The following is a 26,916-nucleotide window of genomic DNA, read 5'->3' as shown; positions in this document are numbered from 1 at the left end:
TTGTTTACAATAAAAATGAATTAAAAAAAAAAAAAAGAATTTAGCCTCTTGGGTTTTCCAGCTTAAATACAGCTGCAAAAAACTTGGGTAATGCAGTTGGGGGAAGTGCAAAAAAAATTTGTTTTCAAAAATATTTTCTAGTTGTAGATAGATGGACACAACACCTTTATTTTATTCATTTATTTTTATGGGTGCTGAGGCTCAAACCCAGTGCCTCACACATGCCAGGCAAGCACTCTACCACTGAACCACAGCCCCAGCCCCCCAAAAAATTTTAATATAGAAAATCAAGATATCAAAATGTGATTACTCAATACTGTAGTAAAAATATAAAAGCTATTTTTTCCTTATTACTAAACTTTAAAAAAAATTTTTTTTAGTTGTAGATGGACACATACCTTTATTTTATTTAATTATTTTTATGTGGTGCTGAGGATTGAACCCAGTAACTCACATGTGCTAGGCAAGTGCTCTACCACTGAACCACAATCCAAGCCCCTTATCACTAAACATTTCAAATATCCTTGCCCAAAATTTCTGGGTAAAGAAAGAATAATTAGGAACATAGAACTTTTATATACTAGAAAATAAATAATAAATATAGAACAAAAAGAAAGCGAATTGCAAAGTTAAATAAAAACTGAAAATCACTGATTATAAATCTAAAAAAAGTCAGAAATACTAAGAAACAGATGAAAAAAGAATGAATGGAATGAAGGAAAACCTTCAGAAGAAAAAGAGATTAAAGCAATTAGAAGATAATATCAGAACATAAAAAAGGATCCAATATAAGGATAACTCAAATCATTCATTGTAGGGACTCAAAAATTATAAGATTCAATAAAGGAAATGAAAAAGGATTCACAGACAATACATAAGAAAATTCCCTTGAAATAAAAAAGACCTGAATCTGTTTGCTCCCAATCTAATTCATCAGAAGAAATGCTCTTTTCTACTTCTAAAACACTCCCAGATCTAGACCATTTCTCACCTTCACTTCTACTACCCCTAAGTCACAACCACCACTTGCATGCACAACTGTAAGCAGGATGGTAATAGCCTCCTAACTGGCATCCTGAGGCTTCTGCCACCTTTGGCTTCCATTTCACTATGGTGACTTATAAAATTATAAGACTTTATCCAACTCTGCTGCTCAATTTTTTAAATTCCATTAAAATTAAAAGCCAAAATCCTTAGTGAAGGGTTATGGTAAATAATATTCCTACAAAACAACTCCCCAAGAAATATGGAGGGATGGTGTGGCTCAGGAGGAGGAGGGGAAACTGGTCAAACATTAAACCTCTCCCAGTGCATTCTTTCCTGATAACAATGGGCTCTAAAGGAAAGGGGTGGATACTGAATGCTGGGCTCCTGTCCTTTTGCACTTACACTTAGAATGGCTCTAATGGTCTTATCAATTGTACTGCCCTGCCTCCATTTTCCCTTTACCTCTCTGATCCCCCGTCCTGCTACCCTTCCCTGAACTGAGATACTTCACTGAAGCCACACCAACTTTTTATCATCCTTTTAATACTCCAGATATGTTCATATCCTAGAGTCCTTATGGTGTTCCCTCTTCTAGGAATGCTGTTCCCCTAGCTATTGACATGGAATATTTCCTTGTCCCCTTCAAATTTTTTTCAAATATTACTATCTCTGTAGTTTTTCACAATAAACTACTGAACCTGGGATAAGAATGGTGGGAGTCTATGTTATTGTTACCAGAGGCTGCTTGTATCACACACCCTCAAGTCAATAGGAAAGGCAGTTTCACCAAGGTGCGGAAAGTCATGAAAATCTCACGAATAAATGCCTTCTGTTTTCTTTTTCACAGTGCTATGGATGGAACCCAGAACATCAGGTATGCTAGGAGCACTCTACCACTGAGTTACATCCCCAGATCCCTGGTCAACTGATTTTTGACAAAGGCACCAAAGCATTTCAGTGGGGGAAAAGTCTTTTTAACTGGACATCTTAATGCATAAAAATGAACTTAGACCTTTACTTTATCCCATGTACAAAATTTGGCTCGAAATGGATAACAGACAACATAGTAGCTAAAACTGTAATACTCCTAGAAAATGCACAAAAATCTTCATGATTGGGCTGGCAGTGCAGCTCAGTGGTAGAGTACCTGCTTAGTATTTACAAGGACCCAGGTTCAATTCCCACCCAGCACTGAAGAAAAATATCATCAACAGCAGCAGTAGCAAAAAAAAAAAAAAAAAAGAAAAGAAAACGTGTTTTTGAGGTTTTTAGTAAAAAAAATTTCAAAAACACAAATCATACAATCCATAAAAGAAAAAAATGCAAAAACTGGAATTTATAAAAATTTTAAGGTTTTCCATACTTTGGAAAATAATATGCACCTCATGGAACTGGCACAAGGATAGACAATGAAATAAATTTAGAGTACAGACAAGAACCTCACATTTATGGTCAATTTATTTTTAAGAAGGATGTCAAAAAAACTCAATGGACAAACCTTTGCAATGGATTACCTTTGCAACAAAGGAAGCTGAGACAACCAAACATCCACATGCAAAAGAATGTGCATTACCACAAGCCCCATATAAGAATCACCTCAAAATGCAAAAGAAATGAAAGATTCTAAAAGAGTTACTTGCACACCCCATGTTCATCATACCATCAGTCACAAAAGCCAAGTGGTGGAAGCAATTTAAATGTTCACTGACAGATGATGGATAAACAAAATGGGGTACATACTTGCTATGAATGTTATTCAACTTTTTTTTTGGGAACCACAAATTGAACCCAGGGGTGCTTAACCACTAAGCCACAGCCCCAGTCCTTTTTATTTTGAGACAGGGTCTCCCCCAGTCAGCTTATTCAACTTTTAAAGAAAGGAAATTCTATGTACGTTACAATATGGATAAATTTTAAGGACATTATACTAAGTAAAATAATTCATTCATTGAAATACAAATGCTATAAGATTCCACTTATGTGAGATACCTTTTTGTTTATAAAAACAAAAAGTGGAATGGAATGGTAGTGGCTGGGGGTTGACAGGAAAGGGAGAATGGGAGGTTACTGCTTATTGGGTACAGAGTTTCAGTTTTCCAAGATAAAAGAACTCTAGACAAGAATGGTGCTGACAGCTGCACAACAATATAACTGTGCATCAATACCACCGAACTCTACACTTAAAAATAATTAAGATGGTAAAAAAATTTTTTTTGAAAGAAATACTCTATGTCATGCTCAACCTGGTCCTAAACTCAGGCTCAAATGATCTTCCTGCTTCAACCTCCTGACTATCTGTGATTACAGGGGAATGCCACCACCTGGCTAAGATGGTAAATTCATGTCATGTGTATTTTACCACAATTTTAAAATGTCCTAATCATTTAATTAATCAAAGATCCAAATGTAAAAGCTAAAACTATGTAAAATACTTAGAAGAAAACAAGGGACAAATCTTTATAACTACTGATTAAGCAACGGTTCACTAGATATGCCTAAAATACAAGCAACAAGAGAAAAATAGATTAATTGGATTCCATCAAAATCAGAAACTTTTGTACTTCAAAGGACAGCATCAAGAAGGTAAAAAGAGGCTGGGCACAGAGGTGCAGCCAGCAGTCCAAGAGGCTGAAGCAGGAGGACTGTGAGTTCAAAGCCAGTCTGAGCAACTTAGTAAGGCCCTAAACAATTCAGCAAGATCCTGTTTCTAAATAAAATATATAAAAGGGCAAAGGATGTGGCTTAGTGGTTAAGCACCCCAAGGTTCAATCCCTGGTACCAAAAAAAAAAAAAAAAAAAAAACAGGTAAAAAGAGCCAACAGAATACAGGGAGAAAAATATGTGCAAATCATACATCAGATAAGGAACTTGTATCCAGCATATACAAAATACTCTTAGGATTCAAGACTAAAAAGGCAAATAAAGTAAAGAACTGTAGCAGAGTGCTTGCCTAGCATGCATGAGGCCCTGGGTTCAATATCCACACCATCAAAACATAAAAAATAAAAAAGACAAGTTACCCAATTTTAAAATTCGCAGTGGTATGATTAGACCTTTATCCAGAGATGTATAAATTGCTATCTGAAAAGATGCTTAATATATTAGTCATTAGGGAAATACAAATCAAAACCAAAATAACATACCACTTTAAACCTATAAGGATAGCTGTTAATTTTTAATTATGTAAATAAACAACAAAAACTAACAAGTGATGCTCTGAGTTAGAGCTGCCCTAACTAAATATCACGAATTAAGTGACTTATGCATATTTTTTCTAAATTTCAGTAATAGATCCCAAATAGCCAAAGCAATCTTGAAAAAGGATAAAGTTGGAGGCCTCACATTTCCTGATCTCAAAACATATTACAAAACCACAGTAACCAAAACTGGTATTTATGGTATTAGCATAAATATAGATATACAGACCAGTGAAACAGGATAGATAATCCAGAAATAAATCCTTGTAAATATGTTCAAAAGATCTTCAACAAGGATACCACCACCACTTAATAGGGAAAGGATTGTCTCTTCAACACAAATAGTGCCAAGAAAAATGAACATATACCTGAACTTGGACCCTACTTTAATACATATAGGCTCTGGGTTCCATCCCAGTACTAAAAGATGATGATGATGATGATGATGATGATGATGATGATGATGATAAAGTACTCTTACAACTCACAACTACAACAAAACCTCAAGAAACCCATTTTAAAATAGGCAAAGGACTTGAATAGATTATTTCTCCAAAGAAGATATACTGATGACCAACAAGCATATGGAATGATGCTCAATACCATAATCATCAGAACAATGCAAATCAAACCCACAATGAGATATCAGCTAACATCCATTAGAATGGCTTCTATAAGAAGGGGTACTGGGGATGTGGCTCAGTGGTAAAACACCTGCCTAACATGCAGATGGTTCTGGTATTGATACACAGCACAAGGAAGAAAGGAAATAAATTAATTAATCATGGGTAGGCACTGGAGTGTAGCTCAGTGGTAGAATGCATGTTTAGAATTTACAAGGTCCTAGTTCAATCATCAAGCACCTAAAAAAAATAAAGTCGGTGAAGATGCAGAGAAATTGGAAACTTGTATTGTTGGGAATGTAAAATGGTAGAACCACAGAAAATGGTTTGGAATAATTTCCAAAAAATTAAAAACAGAACTATCCTATGAGCCAGTAATTCCATCTCTGGGTATACATACAAAAGAAAGCAGAATATCAAAGAGATATTTGCTCACATGGGTTCACTATAGCATTATTCACAATAGCCAAGAGGTGGAAGCAACTCAGTATCCATCAAAGGACAAATGAAAAAACAAAATGTGGCATTTACATATACTGCAATATTATTCAATCTTTAAAAAGGAAATTCTGTCATGTTACATCATGGATGAAATTTGAGGACATTAAGATAAGTGAAATAAGTAAGCAACAAAAAGACAAATTGTTTGATTTTGCTTATGTTAGGTATATAAAATAGTTAAAACTCATAGAAATAGAAAATAGAATGACTGATACCAAGGGGTGGGGGTAAGAATTAAATGGATGCTATTCAGTGGGTGTAGGGTTTCAGTTTTGCAAGATAAAAATAACGGAGATCTGTTGCACAACCATGTGAATATATTTAAACACTACTGAACTATATATCTTAAAATCATTAAGATGATAAGCTTAGTATAAGAAGTTTCTGCCATAATTAGAAAAATTTTAAATCTATTTAAAATATATTCAGGAATATGTAGATTTGAAAGGGAAAAAAGAAAAAGGGATGAGAAATGTTAAAAATGGATGGAATGGTATAAATCCATCATCACTAACAGAAAATCAAACCAAAGCATATACTCTGCTGAGGATGTGTACATCATTATTACAGACTCAGTGCAACTGAATGAGTAAGTGATAGCTCTGGAGGGAGACTGCCTAGGTTTCCATTCCAGCTCCACCACTTCCAGGCGGACTGACTTAAAGCAAGATACTTAACTTCTATATCTCAGTTTCTTCATTGTAAAATGCAACTAGTGCTAGCATCTTCCTCACAGGGTTATTAGATGATTAAATGAATTCATACAGATGTAGCACATAGAACAATGTCTGATACATAGTGACAATCAATAAATACTGGCTGATATTAACTGCAATTAAAGATTATTCTGCAAAACTAAATGGTTCCAGGAATCATAGCTTATACAAGGTTCCTTACAATAAAATAAATATTACCAAGACCATATGTTACTAGGAATAGTTCATAATTGGGGGTATTATAAGAGCTTTAGAATGCTAATTCCATTATATTTAGATAATACACTATCATCTAAATCAGAATGATCTGAAGTACTCTTAAGGACATAGAAAGTATAATTTTCCAGCCTTGGAGGACATGAATTTTTCACACTGGCAAGCATTAAGGACCTGACATACTAACAAAGACCTAACTGGGTTGTGTACAAAGGTACTTCTGGTTATTTTAAATTTAAAATAGAGTGTTACAAAATCTACCTATCAATGGAATCAACAGACAAGGGGGAATGAAGAAAGAGTAGAAAATGTAAGCAAAATAAATCCTCATCTTCCACAAAAGATTAAAAATTGAAAAGATTAAAATATCTGAATCATGTTTTTCAGAAATACAAAAGCTAATATTAAAAGAAACACTATGTTACTCATAGAAACTAGTTAGAATAGGAAGTTTGGGAAGGAAGAGCAGGAGGCAAAGAACTGCCCCCCCCTTTTTTTTTTAAGTTGTAAATGAACACAATACCTTTATTTTATTTATTTATTTTTATGTGGTGCTGAGGATTGAACCCAGTGCCTCACACGTAGAATGTAGTTATCAAAATTAAAAATGTATATATTGCTGAGCATGGTGGCACACTCCTATAATCCCAGAGGCTCAAGAGGCTGAGGCAGGAGGACTGCGAGTTCAAAACCAGCCTCAGCAATTTAGTGAGGCCCTAAGCGACTCAACAAGACCCTGTCTCAAAAGAAAATGTAAAAAGGGCTGGGGATACAGCTCAGTGGTTAAGTGCCCCTGGGTTCAATCCCTGGTACCCCCCCCCCAAAAAAAAGTATGTATTATTTGATTCAGTAAGGCAATTTCTAGGAATTTACCTTACAAGCATATTTGCAAATGAGTGAACCAATCTGTTCAAGGTTATCCTGTATAATATCATTTATAAAAGCAAAAGATGAGAAATAGTTGTTCATCAATAGAACACTGGCTTAACAAGTTATGATTTATCTAAACAATGAGATGCTGACATAGTGTAGATCTGAAATATCTCCCAAAGCCCATGTATTAAAAGCTTGGTCCTTGGCCTCACACTGCTGGGAGATAGAATCTTTAAGAAGTGGGGTCCAGTGGAAGGAAGTTAGGTTATTAGGGGGCACGCCGTTGAGGCGTACACTGAGGTTCTGGTCACTTTTTGTCTCTCTGATTCTCAACTACCATGAGGTAAGGAGCTTTCTTCTGCCACATGTTACTGCCATGCTGTACAGTACCACCAACAGTCTCAAAAGCAATGAAGTCAACTGAATATGGGCTGCAACTGTAAGCAAAACCAAACCTTCCCTTTTTATACACTGATTGTCTCAGGTTTTTGCATTAGTCATGGAAAGCTAACAGATAATATGCAAATGTTTTAAAGAAAAGAGAAGTTTTTAAGGGCTGGGGAGACAGCTCAGCTGGTAGAGTGCTTGCCTCGCAAGCACAAGGCCCTGAGTTTGATCCCCAGTACCTCAAAAAAAAAAAAAAAAAAAAAAAGAGAAGTTTTTATGTTAATACAGTACTGATATAGTAATATTATTAAATGAACATGACAGAGGAAAAGAAAGTTTTTGCATTGGCCTGCACATATATAAAAATTAGAAGGAACCAAAAAATAGTAACAGTACTGATTTTGGGGGGAATGGAAACTGAAAAAATAGGAAGTTAGAGTAAGAACAACTTTCTGTCTACCTTTTCAGATTTGACACTGGAATTGTATGAAACATTATATCTATTTAAGAATATCTTAAAACCTTTGGGAGTTTTTTCATTTTTTAGTACTGGGGATTAAATGCAAAGGTGCTTTATCACTGGGCTACAACCCAGATTTTAAATTTTTTTAAATTTTGAGACAGGTGTCTTAGTCAGCTTTTTCACTGCTGTGACTAAAAGGAACCAACCAGTATAACTGTAAAGGAGGAGAGGTTTATTTGAGGGCTCACAGTTTCAGAAGTCTTAGGCCACAGAAGGCCAGCTTCATTCCTGGGGCTCAAGGTGAGGCTGAACATCATGGCAGGAGAAGGTGGTAGAGGGAAGCAGCTTACATCATGGTGATCAGGAAGCAGAGAGAGACTCCACTCTCCAGATACAAAATATGTACCCCATAGCCACACCCCAATTCCTACCTCCTCCAGCCATTCCTTACAACTTCAATTAATCCCATCAGGAATTAATTCACTGATTGGGTTAAGACTCTTACAACCCAATCATTCTCCTCTGAACCTTCCTGCATTGTCTCACATGTGAGCTTTTGGGGGACACCTCACATTCAAACCATAACACTGGATCTCATTAAGCTGCTGAGACTAGCTTTGAACTTGCCTTCCTCCTGCCTCAGTCTCCCAAGTCAGGTGTGCGCCACCATGCATGGTTTAACACCTTTTTTAAAAAGACCCTTTACTAGTAAATTAAATCTAAGCTGTAAGCCCTCATCTTAATTTAAATTATATTCATTTCAAATCAGAAATCCCATCAATGGGTTCAAGAAATGTGTCAATAAGAACTTCTAAACACTAACATACTAACACACACCTGCAGAATAATAACTGGAAAAAAAAAGGAGGCTCCAAATAAAAGTATTTATTTTCTCTGTATGTGTGTGCGTGTTACTAGGGATTGATCAGAGGGATGCTCTACCACTGAGTTACATCTCTGGCCCTTCTTATTTTTTGAGACAGGGTCTCAATAAGTTTGAGGCCCAGGCTGGTCTCAAACTTCCAATTCTCCTGCCTCAGTGTCCCGAGAAGCTGGGATTACAGGTGTGGGGCACCATATACCTCGAATCTTTTCTCAGTTTGAAAGGGTTTTGGTTGTGAGAGTCACCAGGAGTTTCAATTCCATAATATCATCAATTTGTCAATAAATATCATTCTCAAGATTTATAGAAGAATGTGAAAAAGGAGAGGGATCCAAATTAAAGCATTAATATATTCTAAAAAGGAATTAGAAGTAAAAAAGGTAATTTCCCTAGGAGTTGGGGGTTGTGGCTCAGTGGTAGAGTGCTTGCCTATTGTGTGTGGGGCATGGGTTCAATTCTCCACACCACATAAAAAATAAAGATATCGTGTCCATCTACAACTAAAAATATTTTTTTTAAAAAAAAAAGGTAATTTCCCTAGGTCAAAAGGGCAAATGTAAGTCCTTTCTATAGGTCTGCTTTCTCAATAAGCATCTTTTTTCATGGGCACTAGATTTCTACTCAAATCTAAAAACCCTCCCATAATTAAAAGACCTGATTATCATATACATTATTTTGAGAAATAAAGTGTCTATTTAGAAAAATTAATAAATTCTCTTTCCTTTTTTTTTAAACTCCAAGTTAGAACAATGAAGAATTGGAAACTTGTAACAACATAGAATTTCTAGAAATTTAAAATACATTCTAAGTAGAAAAGCAGAAGCCACATAATACCACTCCTTTTTACTGCTATTTAAAGACACAGGCTCCTCAACTTGCTTAGCATCAGTCTGTAGCAGCAGCTGTAAGTGTGGGAGCAGGGGGAGCTGAAACAGAGCAGAGCGGGAATACATGTCTGTCTCCTCCTATTTCACAGCTAGCCAATGGTGAGTGAGTGAGAGAGAGAGAGAGAGAGAGAGAGAGAGAGAGAATGTGTGTGTGTGTGTAACTCAGGTAGCTGCAACCCAAGTACAACCCAAATCATCCCAGCTGTATTATATTTCAGTAATGGATTTAAACAATGCCGATCATTGCATCCCCACTCCACTACACACACCTATGAATGCCATTCCTCCTATCTTCCCTAAGCCAAGATGAACAAGTCCCTCAAGGAAATTGAGGCAGCTACTACGCAAAAACAAAACAAAACAATTAAGAGCAACTTTATTCACTGACTCTAATTCATGAAGCGAGATTCCATGCACACAGAAAAAGTACCTTCTAATTCTCCTGTTAATTTAAAAAATTAACTTATCAAATAATAAATATTTAACATGAATTTACTATGTGCCAATATCTGTATTTTAAAATTGCAAAGATGGAATATTATTCAAGTTTTTTTTTAACAAGGAAATTTCCTCTAAAACATACATTAAAAATTTCTTCCCAGAATCTGACACAAACCATGAGTTTCTCAAAAATACAAGAAAATGCATGCTATTTGAAAGCATCTTACTGATAAGTACTATAAAACTTTTCATTTTATTCATTATTCAACTAATATTCACTGAATACTTACAAAATTTTACATTTTCTGAGAGCTTGGGTAGGAGGGTGCTCTTTCAGTTTCAGGGAAGAATTATAGTGCATCAGGAAGCAGAGGTTTAACATGAGAGCAGGAGGTGAAAAAAGTGGAAAACAAGATCCTTAACTATTCAACTAGGAAGTATGACAATAAAACAATCAAAGAAATAGGTATTAGGTACAGTGCTAGTAAGACCAAGCAAAAGTGCCCCTCCCTGAAAAAAGGGAACTTTATAAAAGAGAAAAAGAAGAAACATACTACAGATAAGGCAGAAGCAAGATAGAAAAGGTAATCACAGATGAAATGAATCTCATATCCAATATCAGTCGATCTTTATTTTTGCATTTTTTCCATGTTTTTTAATTGGTGCATTTGATTTGTACATAATGGTAGGATTTGTTGTTACATATTCACATAAAAACAGAATGCTTCATTAATTTGCATGTCATCTTTGTGTAGGGGCCATGCTAATCGTCTCTGTATCATTCCAATTTTTAGGATATGTGCTGCCAAAGATGACACAATCTTTATAATGCCTGATATATGCCAGGAAATGTACTAAGCATTTCCACACATATTATCATATCTAATTCTCACAACAACCCTGTGAAGATAAACATACTTCAGAAACATAAAAGGAAAAGAGAAGCCAGGCACAATGGAGCACTCCTATAATTCTAGCAATTCAGGAGGCTAAAGCAGAAGGGTCTCAAGTTGGAGGCAAATCTCAGCAACTTAGTGAGGCCCTAAGCAACTTAGCAAGACTCCATTCTCAAAAAATAAAAAGAAAAAAAATTTTAAAGGGCTGGGGGTATAACTCAGCAGTAAGTGGTAAAAGTCCCCTGGGTTCAATCCCCAGTACCAAAAAAGAAAAAGAGAAATAGAAAATTGCACTAAATGACTCCAATTGTTTCAGTAATGGAAACAGGAGAAAAGAGCAGGAAGGCTTTGAAAAGGGCTTGAAAGGAAATAAGAAACTAGCATTTACTGCCTATGAAGCACCGGCACTCTAGCATCCTTTAGGAATGTGATTTCATCAAGTACTTACTATTCATTTAATGAAAGAACTTGCTTGATATGGTTTAGGTGGGTATTCCCTGCTACTCAGGAGGCTGAGGCAGGAGGATTTCAGTTAGAAATTGCCAGCCTGGGCAACTTAGCAAGACCCTATCTTCAAAATAAAAAATAAAAAGGGCTGGGGATGAAGCGCAGAGGTGGAGTGCCTCTGGGCACCCCCCGCCCAAAAAAGAGAAAACCTTGAGGTTGTGTGAATTTTCCAAGATCAAATAGCTCTAAGTGGTGAGTAGTAATTCAAACCTAGGTCTATGAGATTTCAAATTCTATTCCTTCACACTACATTACACTGCCTCTTTAACATCAAGGATAAAAAGATCATGAAGCAGAAAGGTCCCATTGAAAGCATGAAATTGAAATAGGTAATGCCAACTTGGTGCCCTCTATGCATTCAACCACCCAGGTAAAAAGCACTTACCATTAGGAAGTAACTAAAGTTGCAAGAAATTAATTTGTACATTTAAGGACTAAGGGCAATTATTCAAACAATAATTGAATATTTTTACTAATTGTTATCTATGAAATATTACACACTGCATAGTCTGATAGGACTTCCTACCTAGCCATTTGAAGCTACAATTTGGGTACCTGTAAACAGTTCAAAATTCAACACTAATTGGACTCTGGTATATATACACAGTGGAATACTATTCGGCCATAAAGAAGAGTAATATTATGGCATTTGCAAATAAATGGATGGATTTGGAGAATATCATGCTAAGTGAAATAAGCCAAGCCCAAAAAACCAAAGGCCAAATGTTTTCCCTGATAAGTGGAGAATGATATATAATAGGGACCGGGGGTTGGGGAATGAGAGAAGAATGGGGGAACTTTAGAATATGTAGAAGAAAATGAGAAGGAGGGGAGTGTGAAAAATGGTGGAATGAGACAGACACCATTACCCTATGTACATGTATGATTACATGAATGGTATGAATCTACATTGTGTACAACCATAGAAACAAAATGATGTACCCCATTTGTGTACAATGAATCAAAATGCAGTCTGTAAAAAATTAAAAGCTAAATAAAAAAAAATTCAACTCTAATCTAAGGAAATATCTAATGTTAATCAAAGTATCCAAAAATACCCACCCAAGAACAACTTTTAGTTTTCAAAACTGACTTTATTCACTAACAGGCCTCAAAACTAATACACACTGAAATAAGATTTTTTAAAAAGTATATTTTGTACTTTTATGATGTACGGTAAATGCATACTATGAAGAATTGCAAAATGGACCAGAAAAATCACTGGACACTATCTCATGAACAGAAACTTTAACATTTCGAAATGCCTAGAATCTTTTGTCTGAACTACTTTTGTTAACTACAGTCACCAATAAAATAGATGGTACATTTTCATATTAGACAAAAATCTACATTTGACATTTTTTCCTAATCCAAGATGCCTACCAGTCCACATCTGTACATTCATTAAAACATTAAAATACATTGCTGTTTTCAAAGTAACAGTTGTCTTCTATTGGTATTTGTCAGATGAAAGGACAGAATGATTAGATGTTTTTAACACACTTGATTGAAATACGCATACACAGTTTAAAGAATCCCAAACCATCAATTAATACATGAACTAACCATCAAATCAACAACCTATTTTAAATTTATTAATACAGAAATGAAAAGGTAAATCAATGTTCAGATCTTCTGGTTTTCTAAAGCTCAATTTAAAAATATCTCTAATGCCACTAGTCTCCATGGAATTACTGGTTTCAGAAAGTAGCTTTTTATTTCTAGCAGGACCAAACTAATCCCCTGACACTCTCAGGAAAGTCATAAAATCAAGTTGTATCAAAAATCATTACAGGGCTGGGGAGATAGCTCAGTCGGTAGAATGCTTACCTTGCAAGCACAAGGCCCTGGGTTCAATCCCCTAAGCAAGCACAAGGCCCTGGGTTCAACCCCCAGCACCACAAAAAAAAAAAAAAAAAAAAAAAAAAAAAAAAAATCATTACACTCAGCATTCATTCAGATCCTTCTAACCCACCCGCAAGCTTGTAACAACATGTCAAAAAAATATTGCTCTAGCAAGTAATTATTTTATCCAAAAATGAACAGGGCAATTTAGATTAGAAATCATTTGCTGTCCATGTCATTCATAAATCCATGCTACTATAATTCTTAAAATTAATGCATAATACCTGCAACATACCAAGCATTAACTATCCTAAAAGATAAAATTTTCATCTAGCTGAAGTTAGTTAAGACTTAAAATCATAAAAAGTTAATTAACTCTTTTCGCTCTCCACTCTACTAGGCTTTCCAAACCACTCAAAAACATTTCTCGTAATTTGTCAGTTGGAGGGGGAAAAAAGAATGAAGACAAAAACAAATCAACTGAAAATGATGGAAGGCTAATCCCAAAACTTCCAAATTGCACATGAAGTTACCAAACTATAGTGAGAAGTCTTCACCATTTTCAGTAGTTCAAAATAGGTATATGTTGTCGTCCTTTCTGGAGGAAACTTTCTTTTTTGACTCTTCTCATGGTCCTTTTACCATCGAAAAGTAGCAGGTGTTTGTTTAGGATTCTATCAAAATTTTCCCAAAGTATTTTTCAAATACCAAACCAAAAAAAAAAAAAAAAACTCAGTCATTTAAAATAAAAAGTCAACACCAGGTACAGTGGCGCACGCCTGAAATCCCAACAGTTCAGAGGAACAAGGTAGGAGGATTTCAAGTTCAAAGCCAGCCCCAGCAACTTAGTAAGGCCCTAAGCAACTTCCAAGACCCTGTCTCGAAATAAAATATAATAATTAAAAAAAAAAAAAAAAAAAAAGTAGTAGTAGCTGGGTATGTGGCTCAGTGGTTAAGCACCCCTGGGTTCAATCCCTGGTATCAAAAAAAAAAAAGAATTTTTTTAAATAGGATTTTCTCTCTACCCCAAATTCAACAATGTATAGATCTGAATACCAAGAAAAACAAATGGAGAAAATGAGTCAATACAGGTGTTTCTTCTTCCCAGTAGTATGGCAGGCAGCTACTTTACAGCAACTTCCTATTCACTAAGCTACCATCTTTTTTTCAGGTCACAGAGAATTTGGGTTGAATCTCTCATGATGTACAAATACAGAAACAAGAATAAAGAAGAAAAAGAAAGTAGAAAGAATACAAAACATAAGTCTCATAAAATACCCCAACTTTTCTGAATCGTTATACAAGACAACACAGCAATCCTAGAAACTAGTTCTTAATGCTATTCAAAGTTTCCTATAAGACACCTTACTACCTAGTCTACAGTACCTATATTTAAAATTATTTCCATCACCTACTCCTTTTTTCAAAATTTCCCTTAGGAGACCCATACAGGAATCATGAAAACTAATCTGATTCGACTGAAAAGTGTGAGTCACAAGCAAGTACATGTACTCTTTGGCCCTTGCAAACATGTTAATTATCGGATTCAAGTAAATCTCTAAATGGTAGAATTTTTTTTAAACAAAGTTTCAGTGATTATGTTTTGTTTGTTTGTTTTCTGGTACTGGGGAAGGGCTGAACCCAGGCCTCATGCATACTAGGCAAGCACTCTACCATTGAGCTACATCACCAGCCCTTTTTAAATTTTTATTTTAAGATGAAGTTGCCCAGTGCCCTCAAATCTGGGATCATTCTCCCTCAAGATCATCAATAACATATTGATCAGGCTCTTTGTTTCATTGTTTGTTTTTTATTTTTGTTTTCTGTTTTAAGATAGAAAGACCTGGGATACAGGTCTTTCTATACCCTGAATGTGCCACTGTGATTAGTTGTTTCTTTTTGTTTCCTCTTTTGGGACAGAAGGACCATTGTGCCTACTCATACAAGAGGAAAAAGAACGGCAATTCAAAGCTTCCAGGTTCTGTGTCTACTGAAGAAAAGAGGTACTGTATGTTACCAGGAAGTCTCCAAACCCACTCTTGAACATTAAAAAAAGGGGTAATCATTCATCTCCCTTGTCCAGTGAAAAGAGAAGAAAAGGACTGACCTGTTATATTGTAGATTCCAAAACTTGATAAGTGTATATGTGGGATGCTCTGTGTTTTAAAATACATTTTTGTGAATTCTTTGGCCCTTCTATCAAAAGGTAGAGTCTAATTCTTCCCCTTTGAAGAGAATGCAACAGAAGGGACATTGAGCCACCTTTCCAGGTAGGTCATACTCCTGGATATTCTCTCGGGCAACTCTGGAGTTCTGGGCCATCATGTAAGATACCTATGAGACTAGAGGGTTGGAGATGTTCTGGGAGCAAAAGCTGCCAGGTCTTCTCAGCCCAGTTGCCAGATATGTGAAAAAATCGTCCTTTGAGATGATGACGCCAGGCCCAGATACCACTTGTCTCCAAGTGCATAAGAAACCTCAGGAGTAACCTCTCTAAATGATTCCAGTTCAGCTATCATCTGACTAAACCTCCATGTGGAACCCTAAGAAAGAACCACTCAGCCAAGTCCAGCTAAATAGTGGAACCACACAAAGTAAAAAGGAGTTTTTTGTTTACACCACTAGATATGGGAATATGTGTTTCAGATAATCAAAACAGATTTTGCCATAGGGAGTGGACTGCTGCCCTAACCAAAAAAATTAAAATGTTAGGCGGGCAACAGTAGCTCACACCTGTAATCCCAGTGATTCCGGAAGCTGAGACAAGAGGATCACAAGTTCAAGGTCAGCCTCAGCAGTACAGTAAGGTCCTAAGCAACTTAGGGAGACCCTGTTTCAGAATAAAAAATAAAAAGGGATGGGGCTATGGCTCAGTGGCAGAGTGCTTGCATAACATGTGTGAGGCACTGGGTTTGATCCTTAGCCCCACATACAAAAATAAGCAAATAAAGGAAAGCTATCCATCTACAACTACAAAAAAAAAAAAAAAAAAAAAAAAAAAAAAAAGCTTTTGGACCTCCAAACTTCTATGGGAAAGAAACAGAAAGAAAATTACCCAGCTGCCAAACAGAATACATTTTATAGAAAAGCAAGATTCAAAGGGCAGAACCAAAGAACCATTTAGGCAGTATGGTTGAGCACTCTGGTAAGTATTACAGAACTGGTAAATACAAGCATCATTGGATTTCAGAATTGCTGCAGATCACTGACTACTGTGAGTCTTCATTTTTCTTTATTTCTAAACAGGAGTGTCTACAAGTAGTTAGCTTATACCTGTCTACTTTTGCCTACTGGGTGGGGGGGGTGGATAACTTGCATCTTTAGTTCACAGGTCTTCAGAATGAAATGGTTATAAGCCATGACCAAGCAGCTTGAGCTACACCTGTAACTAATTCAGATAGCAAGATCCTGGACCTCAAACTAGAGCCTGATCTTGTAATAGAAGACTGGGGGAAGGGGGCTTGAAGAAGTGGTAAGTGCATTTTTCAAGTGAGAGGAATGTAACTACTTTATGACCAAAGGACAAACTGAAGAGGCTTTGAAATGACCTTTAACACTTCTCCCCCAAAAAGGGGAGTCTAATTCTTCTCCCATTAAATATAGGCTGGCAAAAAGAAGAATAAAATTATGGCATTTGCTGGTAAATGAATGAAGTTGGAAAATAATCATGCTAAGTGAAATAGGCCAAGCCCAAAAAACCAAAGGCCGAATGTTTTCTCTGATAAGTACATGACAATATATAATGGGGGGAGAGAAGAAAGAAGGAACTTTGTATGGTATAGAGGAAAAAGGGGTAGAAGGTGGGGGACAGAAAGATAGTAGAATGAAACAGACAGTATTACCCTATGTATATGTATGATTACATGAATGGTGTGCATCTATATTGTGTACAACCATAGAAATGAAAAATTGTACCCCATTTGTGTACAATGAATCAAAATGCAGTCTGTAAAAATATTTTAATAAATTAATAAATAAATAAATATAGGCTGGCCTTAGTGACTCACTTCAAATGAATCAAATACAGAAGAAATGACACTTTGATTCTGACACTAGATCATAAAAGACAAGGCAGCTTCCTTCTGGTTCTCTTACTCAGAAGGTAGTGTTTTTGAAGCTCTAAGCCTCCAGGTAAGAAGTTTGGTCACCATGAAGTCCCTATGTTGGAAAGACTACACAGAAATAGAGACATCAAGCACTACAGCTCTTCTAGCTCCTACCTATTTAGACGTCTCTGCTCAAGTGCCAGAAATGGAAGTCTAGATGGAAGTCTTAGAGATAACTTTAGGAGGGCTGGGGTTATAGTTCAGTGGCAGTGTATTTGCCTAGCACATGAAAGGCTCTTGTTTAGATCTTTAGAATCACACGAAAGAGAGAGACAACTCCAGGATCAATCACCTCTGGCTGCACTTGAAAGACAGAACTTGAGCAAGAATCATTTAGCTGAGCCCACTTAAGCCCCAGAACCATAAGAATTTTATGCCACAAAGTTTAGAGTTATTTTATTCCTTAATGATAGATAACTGCCAATTTATGCCTGGAAACCCCAGCCGGAGACACAGGAGGTTAATTGTAGACCACCTTACTATATTACTAACCAATTAACATCCAACAATACAGCTCCTTACTCATCCAGTTCTTTCTTCCTTTTCCTCCAGCTGAAATGTTTGACTTGACCACTATAAAATATATTTTTATGTTTAATTTAACATTTATCCAACTACGACGTGACAATTACTATCAGTTTCAAAATTTATGCCAACCTAACTTTGCTACTTGAAATTAACCTCTACTTACACACATGCACACAGAGTAAATGATGTGATACTAGCAGATTATTTATTTTACAAATATTTTTAAATTATAAGATAAATTGAGGCTGGTAGTAATGCTATTTCCTCCATAATAATTTGTAGTGCTTTAGAAATGTTTGTATATTTGTTTTGGTTTCTTTGCTGAGATGGTGGGGATTAAACCTGGGGTCTTATGTATACTGCAAGCCACATCCCCAGTCATTTGTAGTGTTTTAAAATGTCTTACACCTGCAGAACTAAAACAAGCATCACTAATGTACAATAACCACTATTTCTAAAAATCTAAAATCTTTTCATTTTTAAATGTTGATATAAGCCAGAGGCGGGGGCTCTTTTGTGTTTCAAGGTACATAATTCAATGTATTTTAGATCACTGGCAGGGAATTTAATGTTTTAGCTCTCTTAGAAGAAAAAATGAAATTTGATTTTCACAAATTATGAACATGGTTAAGCCCAACTTCTATAGAGAAACTAGAACAGCTGAGCCAAAAACTAATTGGCCCCAGCAGAATGGCAGAAAGTGCTCTGGAAGAAAAATAGCAAGGAGGCCAGAGGTCAAGGTAACTTACCTCTGGAAGAGTAATTATTTTCTCCAGTGTGTGAGCACTTCCAACTATTCTAAGGGGAAAAATGCCTTAATTCTCTAAGTCACTAAATAACTAAGAAATCCTAAATTATTTAGCAGCTGTTTAATTAACCTTTTTTTTCACTTTTTCCTAGACTGTCAAATGTTTGTTTTAGCAAGTACCAAAGGAAAAAAAATCAAATATAATCATAATTAGTTTGACAAGAAATTTTAAAGAATAAAATATGTCTTTTACTTTATGTATGATTATTTGAATACTGGGTAATATAGATACCCAAGTTTACACTATAAAGAAAACTAAAGCACTTCTAGCAGGATAGGTGGTTGATATTTATAATCCCAGTGACTCAGGAAACTGAGGCAGAAAGATCACAAGTTCAAGGCCAGCCTCAGCAATTTAGGGACACTCTCAGCAATTCAACAAAATCCTGTCTCAAAATTAAAAAATAAAGAGGCCTGGGGATGTAGCTCAGTGATAAATGCCCTTGGGTTCAATCCCCAGCACCCAAAATTTTCTATATTAATATATGAGACTGGTAACTAAAAAGAAAGAAAAGGTCAATGTGCAAAAATCTATTTAACCTATAATACGGCTGATTTTAAATATCAGGCTAGACCCTGAGTCCTGATAGCAGAGTCTTCCAATCAGGGGTTGGGCCAGTTCTCTCTTGCAAACAGGGCAAAAGTTTAGGCCACATACAATTTCTGAAATACATCACTTCCCATAGTGAACCCACACACACACTCTACCTAATTACTGATAAAACTCTGTAAGAAACACACTAAACACACTGAACTTAGTCACATTAAAGAATAAATATTGGGAAAGGGATGTAGCTCAGTGGTATAGCGCTTACTTCAAGTGAGCAAGGCCCTGGTTTGAGCCCCAACATCACAATAAATAGACAGAAAAATGATAGTCCCCATGGGAGAATAAAGACTGCAAACTATAACCTAGTGGAAAAAATGCCGGATTCTCAAAACAATTCCTTTTAAGCTATCTATCAAAGAGATACAGGTGTTTTACTTACCACTGTATCCCCTAGTACCTGATAGCATATTAGCAGAGCACTCAAAACTGCACAAATGAATCCACGTTTTCTTTTTATTCCCATGTAAAGAAACTGCATTCTAATTCTATTCTAGCTACTCAATCCTGGGCAAGTTACTTCATTTCTAAAGCTTTAGTTTGTATTATATAACATGAGTTCAGAGGGAAATTGGGGAAAGATTAGAGAGTAGATCTCCTGAGGGCAAGAACCCTATCTATCTTAATCACCTGTGTAAAAATGAGTTCAGGGGAAAATTGGGGAGGAAGATTAGCTAGGTCTCATGAGGGTAAGAACCCCGTCTATCTTATTCACCTCTGTATCCTAATGAAGTGGCTCAGGTACATTCAAATATGTATTGAATAAAGTTTTTGCCAGCCCCAATTCTATAATTCTTCACCATTTGCTTATGTCTTCTAAGCAGAGAGCCCAACAAGAAGCATATAGTACATGATGAAACAAGAAAATTTAAGATTCCTCTATACTCAGCCATAAAGTTTTTTAAAACTAAAATACTGCCGGGAATGATGGTGCACACCTGTAATTCCAGCAACTTGGGAGGTTGAGGCAGGAAGATCACAGGTTCAAGGCCAGCAGAAGCAAGTTATCAAGGCCCTAAGTAAATTTAGCAAGACTTAAAATAAAAAATAAAAAGGGTTAGGGATGTAACTTAGTGGTAGAGCATCCCAGTGCCACAAATGCCAAAAAAGAAAGAAAGAAAGAAAAGAAAACTAAACTATTTCTAAAATCTTCTCTACCAGCACTAATCTTCAAAATTTATAAAGAACTTAAAAAAAAAACTTGACACCAAAAATACAAAGAACCCAATCAATAAATGGGCTAAGAATGGGGCAGACACTTCACAGAAGAAGATACACAGGTAATCAACAAATATATGAAAAAATGCTCATCATCTCTAGTAATTAGAGAAATGCAAATCAAAACCATCCCCATTAGAATGGCTATTATCAAGAACACAAGCAATAATAAGTGTTGGCGAGGATGTGGGGAAAAAGGCACACTCATACATTGCTGGTGGAGTTGCATATTGGTGCAGCCACTATGGAAAGCAGTATGAAGATTCCTCAGAAAACTTGGAATGAACCCACCATTTGACCCAGCTATCCGACTCCTCGGTTTATACCCAAAGGATCAGCATACTGCAGTAAAGCAGCCACATCAATGTTTATAAGCTGCTCAATTCACAATAGCTAGATTGTGGAACCAACCTAGATGCCCTTCAATTGATGAAAAGGATAAAGAAACTATGATATATATATCACACACACACACACACACACACACACACAATGGAATACTACTCAGTCATAAAGAAAAATAAAATTATGGCATTTGCTGGTAAATGGATGGAGCTGGAGAATATCATGCTAAGTGAAATAAGCCAATTCCAAAAAACCAAAGGCCAGATGTTTTCTCTGATAAGTAGATGATAATACAAAACAGGTGGGGAGGAGGGGTGGGGCAGGGGTAAGAAGGATGGAGGAACTTTGGATTGTGTAGAGGGAAATGCGGCAGGAATGGGTGGGAGAAGGAAAGATAGTGGACTGAGACAGACATTATTACCCTATGCACATGTATGATTACACAAATGTTGTTATGGTTATAAAAATGAAAAGTTGTACCCCATTTGTGTACAATGAATTAAAATGCAGTCTGTGAAAATAAAAGAATGGGAAAAAATTTTTTTTAAATAATTTAACCATGAAAAAAAATCTTCTCTACCTCTTTATACATACAAATACTTTGCATGACAGTGACATTATTTATCCCCCAGATACAGACTTTTTAGAAAAGTAAGATTTAGATACAGATAGAATGCCAGAATACAACTTTTCAGATTCTCCTGAACTGGTTTTTTTGTTTCTTTCTTCTTCTCTTTTTTTTTTTTTTTTTTTTTTTTTGTAGTTTGTTCCTTTTTTGCTGCTTGAAACACTATTAGACAAGCCTAAAAGATCAGGTCAATTCACTTACAACCCAAAAATGTATTTCAAAGTCAATTATTATTATTTATAAGTAACAGAGTAAATGTAATAGCTATCTATTCCATCTGGCCATTCTTTAGCATAATTGCTTAAGAGCTGTATGTACATACAGGAAGCAATCAACAACTACCACCTATTCATTATCTAGGGCCCCTTCTGAGGCACTATTTTTAAAAATAACATTAAACACGTGAGGCCCTGGGTCTGACCCCCAGCAACATAAAACATAGACACACACACAACTATATAACTAACATTTAAAAGGATCTTATGGCTCTGGAATACTATCTCCATATGAGGTGTGAACTTTGAAATGCTGATTCATCATCAGGCAATGACTAAAAATATTCAGAAACAAATTATTAAACATATTATGACTGACATATTCCAAATTATCTTTAGTATTAGAGTCTAACAACTAATAACTTTTGGGACTATTAACCCATGTCTGCACTAGCACTTTGCAATCTCCACTTACTTCGCTCAGCTACTTACTACATGCCAAATATTGTACTAGTTCAGGCGACCATAAACATTTTCGGTCAAAGGTCAGACAATAAATGTTAGGATTTGCCAGCTATAGTCTATCCCAATATTCAACCCTGCTGTTGTAGTGTTAAAGCCACATTAATAAAGAAGCATGGCTGTGTTCTAATTAGGCTTTCTTTACAAAAAAAAAAAAAGCAGTAGCCTGTTTTTGGTTTGCCAATCCCTGTTCTAGCCTATGGGAAACAGCAGTGAAACAAAATTTTTGTAATTAAAATTAAAGTAAACATACACCCATATAGACTATCAGATGCTAATAAGTGCTATGGTGAAAACTAAAGCAGGGTAAAGAGAATAGGACAGCCAGGGACTCACTATCATTGTGATATTTGAGTCTAACATCTAAAATGAGGAAGAAGGGAAAGCCACACTACCTACAAAGGAAAAACATTTCAAGGGAGTACAAAGGCTCTGAAGAAGGAACTATCTGATATGTTAGCAAAATAGCAATGATCACTGGGTGAGGTGGCATGCACCCATAATCTGAGCTACTCAGGAGACTGGGGCAAGAGAATCATGCAAGTCCAGAAGTTTGGGGCCGGTCTAGGCAACACAGTAAGATCCTCTCTCCTTTTTTGAAAGAGTTGTGGGGTAAGGAGAGAGGGAGGGAGGGAAGGAAGGAAGGAAAGAAGGAAGGAAGGAAGGAAGGCAGGCAGGCAGCAATGATGTCATTATGGCTAGAGGGACACGAGAAGGAGAAAGGGTCACAGAAAATTAAGTCAGAGGAGTAAGCCGAGGTCCTTGTCACAACTGTGGCATTTACTCTAAGGCAGAAAGCCAATGAAAGGTTTTGAGTAAAGGAATGAAAAAAATCTTACTTATTAGGTCTTTTAAGATATTGTTCAGAAAAGACTGCACAGAGACAAAGGTAGGAACAGAGAAATCAGTCAGAAAACTAATGCAATAATCCAGAAAAGACAGAATGGCAGTTGGAATCTTGGTGGTAGCAGTAGATATGAAATCAGATTCAGTATATATACTGAAGGTAAAACAAGATTAGATGTGAGATGTTACACTGAAAAGTCTCAAGGATGATTCCAAGGTTTTGGTCCAAGTAATGAGAAGGGTAGTCTCTGTTCACTGGGATGATAATGACTTTGGAAAGAGACTTGGGAACACATACTAAGTTTTGGGATGCCTATAGTAACATGTTAGTCATTCACACAGAGATGTTAGGTAGGCAAAGGGATTTAGTAGTCTGGGATTAACCTACTTTTTTTCATATTTACTAGTCACACGGCTATCTTCTTTTTGTAGTTAATATACTTTTACATTGTGATTGTTCCTAGTGTATGACTGCTCTCTCCAACTGGATTATAAAATCCTTAAGAACAATCCTTAAGTGCCTCACCACTTACCTCACAGATTTATCCTCAAGACTAACTCTTACTTTATACACAGTTTGAATAAGGTTGTATTTCTAGTTCCTGCGTCTGTTAAAGGCAGAAGCAGCAAATTCATAAAAGGAGGCTGGGAATGTACCTCAGTGGTAGTGTTTGCCTAGCATGTACAATTCCCAGCACTATGAAAATAAAAATAAATAAGATGGGAAATAAGGCAGCAGCTATAACTGACAGCTGGAAAACAGTAAACAAAAGAAATTATAAAAAGCTGACAAAAACTAGCAAAATTGATTACTATAGGTACAAATAGATGTACAAATGTCAGTAATTCCTCCAAGGCACTGTTCTGATGAACTTAATATTTCAAATTATCTTCAGTTGCATTTAATGTGATTTTTCAAATATTGCTATTAGCCAGGCACAGTGCCACATACCTGTAACACCTGCAACTCGGGAGGCAAGGCAGGAGGATTCCAAGTTCAAAGCCAGTCTCAGAAACTTAGTGAGACCCTCAAAAACTTAGTGAGACCTTGTCTCAAAATAAAAAATAAAAAAGACTGGGGATGTAGCTCAGTGGTAGAGCACCCTGGGTTAGCTCCCCAATACCAAAAATTTAAAAATAATTAAAATATTGCTATTAAAAATGGAAGAAATAGTATGTAAGAGAATTTGAAATTTTTGTTTTATTCTCCCAGGTTTGTTACAAGGGAGTAAATAAAGATATATGTATGAAAGTCATTTAATAAACATTTTCTTGTGTTAGAACAGGTGGCTAGGGGCTGGGGTCACGGTTCAGTGGTAGGGTGCTCGCCTGGCATACATGAGGCCCTGGGTTCGATCCTCAACACCACATAAAAAAATAAGGGTATTGTGTCCACCTACAACTAAAACAAAAAAAAAGAAATGGTGGCTATTGGAAAAAATAAGCCATCATTCAAGCTTCAATTTTTTCCTGAGAGACAGAAATACAAACAAGTAATAATACAATGTCATCAGTAAAATGAATAATTTTTAAATCAGCATCTGAGTTTGAATTTTGACAATAATACTTAAGTATCTCCAGGCATGTTACTAACATCTCTGTATAGTTATTGATAAAATTATATGTAAATTAATATAAGTATGTATAATTATTAAAGTAGCACAGTAGACTGCTGGTGGCTCATTGTAATCTTCATCCTCAGACATATATTATATTATGAAATTCTTATGATGGGCCAAAGCAGGTGCCAGTTAACTTTTCCATAAAGAGCAAGTTACCAGTTGGGCATGATGGCACACACCTGTAATCCCAGCAGCTCGGGAGCCTGAGGCAGGAGGATCACAAGCTCAAAGTCAGCCTCAGCAACCAAGTGAGACCCTGTCTCTAAATAAAATATTAAAAAAGGCTGGGGATGTTGTTCAGTGGTTAGGACCCATGGTTCAATCTTAGGTACCAAAAAAAAAAAAAAAAAAAAAAGAGCAAGTTACCAAATATTTCAGGCTTTGGAAACCATATAGTTAGTCTCTATCAACAACTACACAAATCTGCTGTTGCATTGTGAAAGTACAGAAAAAACAGGCACAGCTGTGTTCCAACAAAAGTTTTATTACAGACATTCATGCTTTTTCATGAATGCCCCCTCTCCCACTCCTTCTCAATTTCCACCATATTCCCTCTTCAACCTCTTGTTTGAATTATCCCATGACCTTCTACTCTAACTGAAATCCAACTGCTCTGTGGCCACTGCTCTTTTTTTTTTTTTTTTTTGAGGTGGGGAACTAGAGATTGAACTCAGGGGCAAGTGACCACTGAGCCACATCCCCAGCCCTATTTTCCATTTTATTTAGAGACGGTCTCACTGAGTTTACTCAGCACCTTGCTTTTGCTGAGGCTGGCTTTGAACTTGAGATCCTCATGCCTCAGCCTCCAGGACCGCTGGGATTACAGGCATGTGCCATTGCACCTGGCTTGCTCTCTTGATGGTACTATCAGTAGCGTTTTGTCTCCACACACACATCCCTGGTGCTACTGGGCCTGGAAATTAAATAGGTATTCAGATTATTCCCCTTCTTAAGAAAGCCTCCTCTCAGATCATATCACCACCTACCCCTCTTTGTTATGTTCTTCTGGATATTCAAGGAACACTACTTCTCAAGCTTTGAAAATTTTAATTCCTGGTTCACTTGTCTGTCATTATTCCAGATGATTTCGGTGTTCAACTAGATGACTGTTCCAATATTCTGACCTCTTGGTTCCTTCACCTCCTCTTAATTTTTTTTTTTGATCATACTTGGAAGGTCTATCACTGAGCTACATTCCCTGGCCCCTTTTGCTTTAAGACAGGGCCTCCCTAAGTTGCCCAGGCTGGCATCTAACATGAAAATTTTCCTGCCTCAGCTTCTCAAGTCATTAGGATTACAGGCATGACCCACCATGTACATACAGTTCATGCAACCATCTTAACAATCTTGTCTTCTGTACTACTTTGACCACTCATTCCTATAATCAATATCCTAGACCTTGTCATTACCATAAATATAGTCTCTCCATAATCTCTACTTTATCTGCACCACTTCCTATCTTTTCATATTGCTCCCTCCAGCACCCTAACTCCAACAATCCTTCGTGTAATGTACAAAGCTGCTCTCCCGACCCTTTCCATTGCAGCCATTTCCCCGCCTCCCAACTACTGTCAGTCTGTGAACAGCCTAGGTAGCTATTGGTTCATCAGTCAGCTTGCAAGTATCCTTCTCCATTATTGATCCCCTGTTAGCCCAGTGGAATTCAACTGCTTCAGGGTAGCTACCCAGCCATCTTTTCTCTTGCTTTTTCTCTCCTACACACTCGCTTTCTTTCTCCTCCTCGCTTTCCACTCTCTCTAGCGCGCACCCTTTCTCCCTTTCTTTTCCTCTCATTTTCTCTCTTACCCTGCAGGGAGACACACTGTTTGCTTAATAAACTCCCTTATGTGATTTCCCGTGTCCGGCATGGTTTTCATGGGATTCCTTACATTTTGAGTCCCCCCACAGTCACTCACAAGCCATTGATGCCCCATTCTCTCATGTCAATTCCTTGAGCTTAGAATTCAAGACCCATCATGCTAATCACTCCTTTGCATATACTTCAAGTCTTCTGCCTCCTCCCTTACTTCATCATAGTGAAGCCAGAAT

General features: G+C 36.6%; 1 protein-coding gene across 3 annotated transcripts in view; it reads right to left on the bottom strand.

Annotated features, from left to right (window-relative positions):
* Positions 1-26,916, bottom strand: part of SPATS2 (spermatogenesis associated serine rich 2) — a 119,309-nt gene that overhangs the window by 54,461 nt on the left and 37,932 nt on the right. Inside the window, exon 1 of one of the 3 annotated variants that reach the window (XM_079139588.1) lies at positions 8,212-8,232. The exons of the other annotated variants lie outside the window; for them this stretch is intronic. The gene's annotated coding sequence lies outside the window, so the exon portion shown is untranslated. Of the gene's footprint in view, positions 1-8,211; positions 8,233-26,916 lie in introns of those variants that run through there. 3 annotated transcript variants of the gene reach the window in all.

The sequence above is a fragment of the Sciurus vulgaris genome (genome assembly GCF_902686455.1).
Source record: "Sciurus vulgaris genome assembly, chromosome: 5".
Taxonomy (NCBI): Eukaryota; Metazoa; Chordata; class Mammalia; order Rodentia; family Sciuridae; genus Sciurus; species Sciurus vulgaris.
Note: the sequence above shows the minus strand (reverse complement) of the source record. Positions and strands in the feature narration are given on the sequence as shown.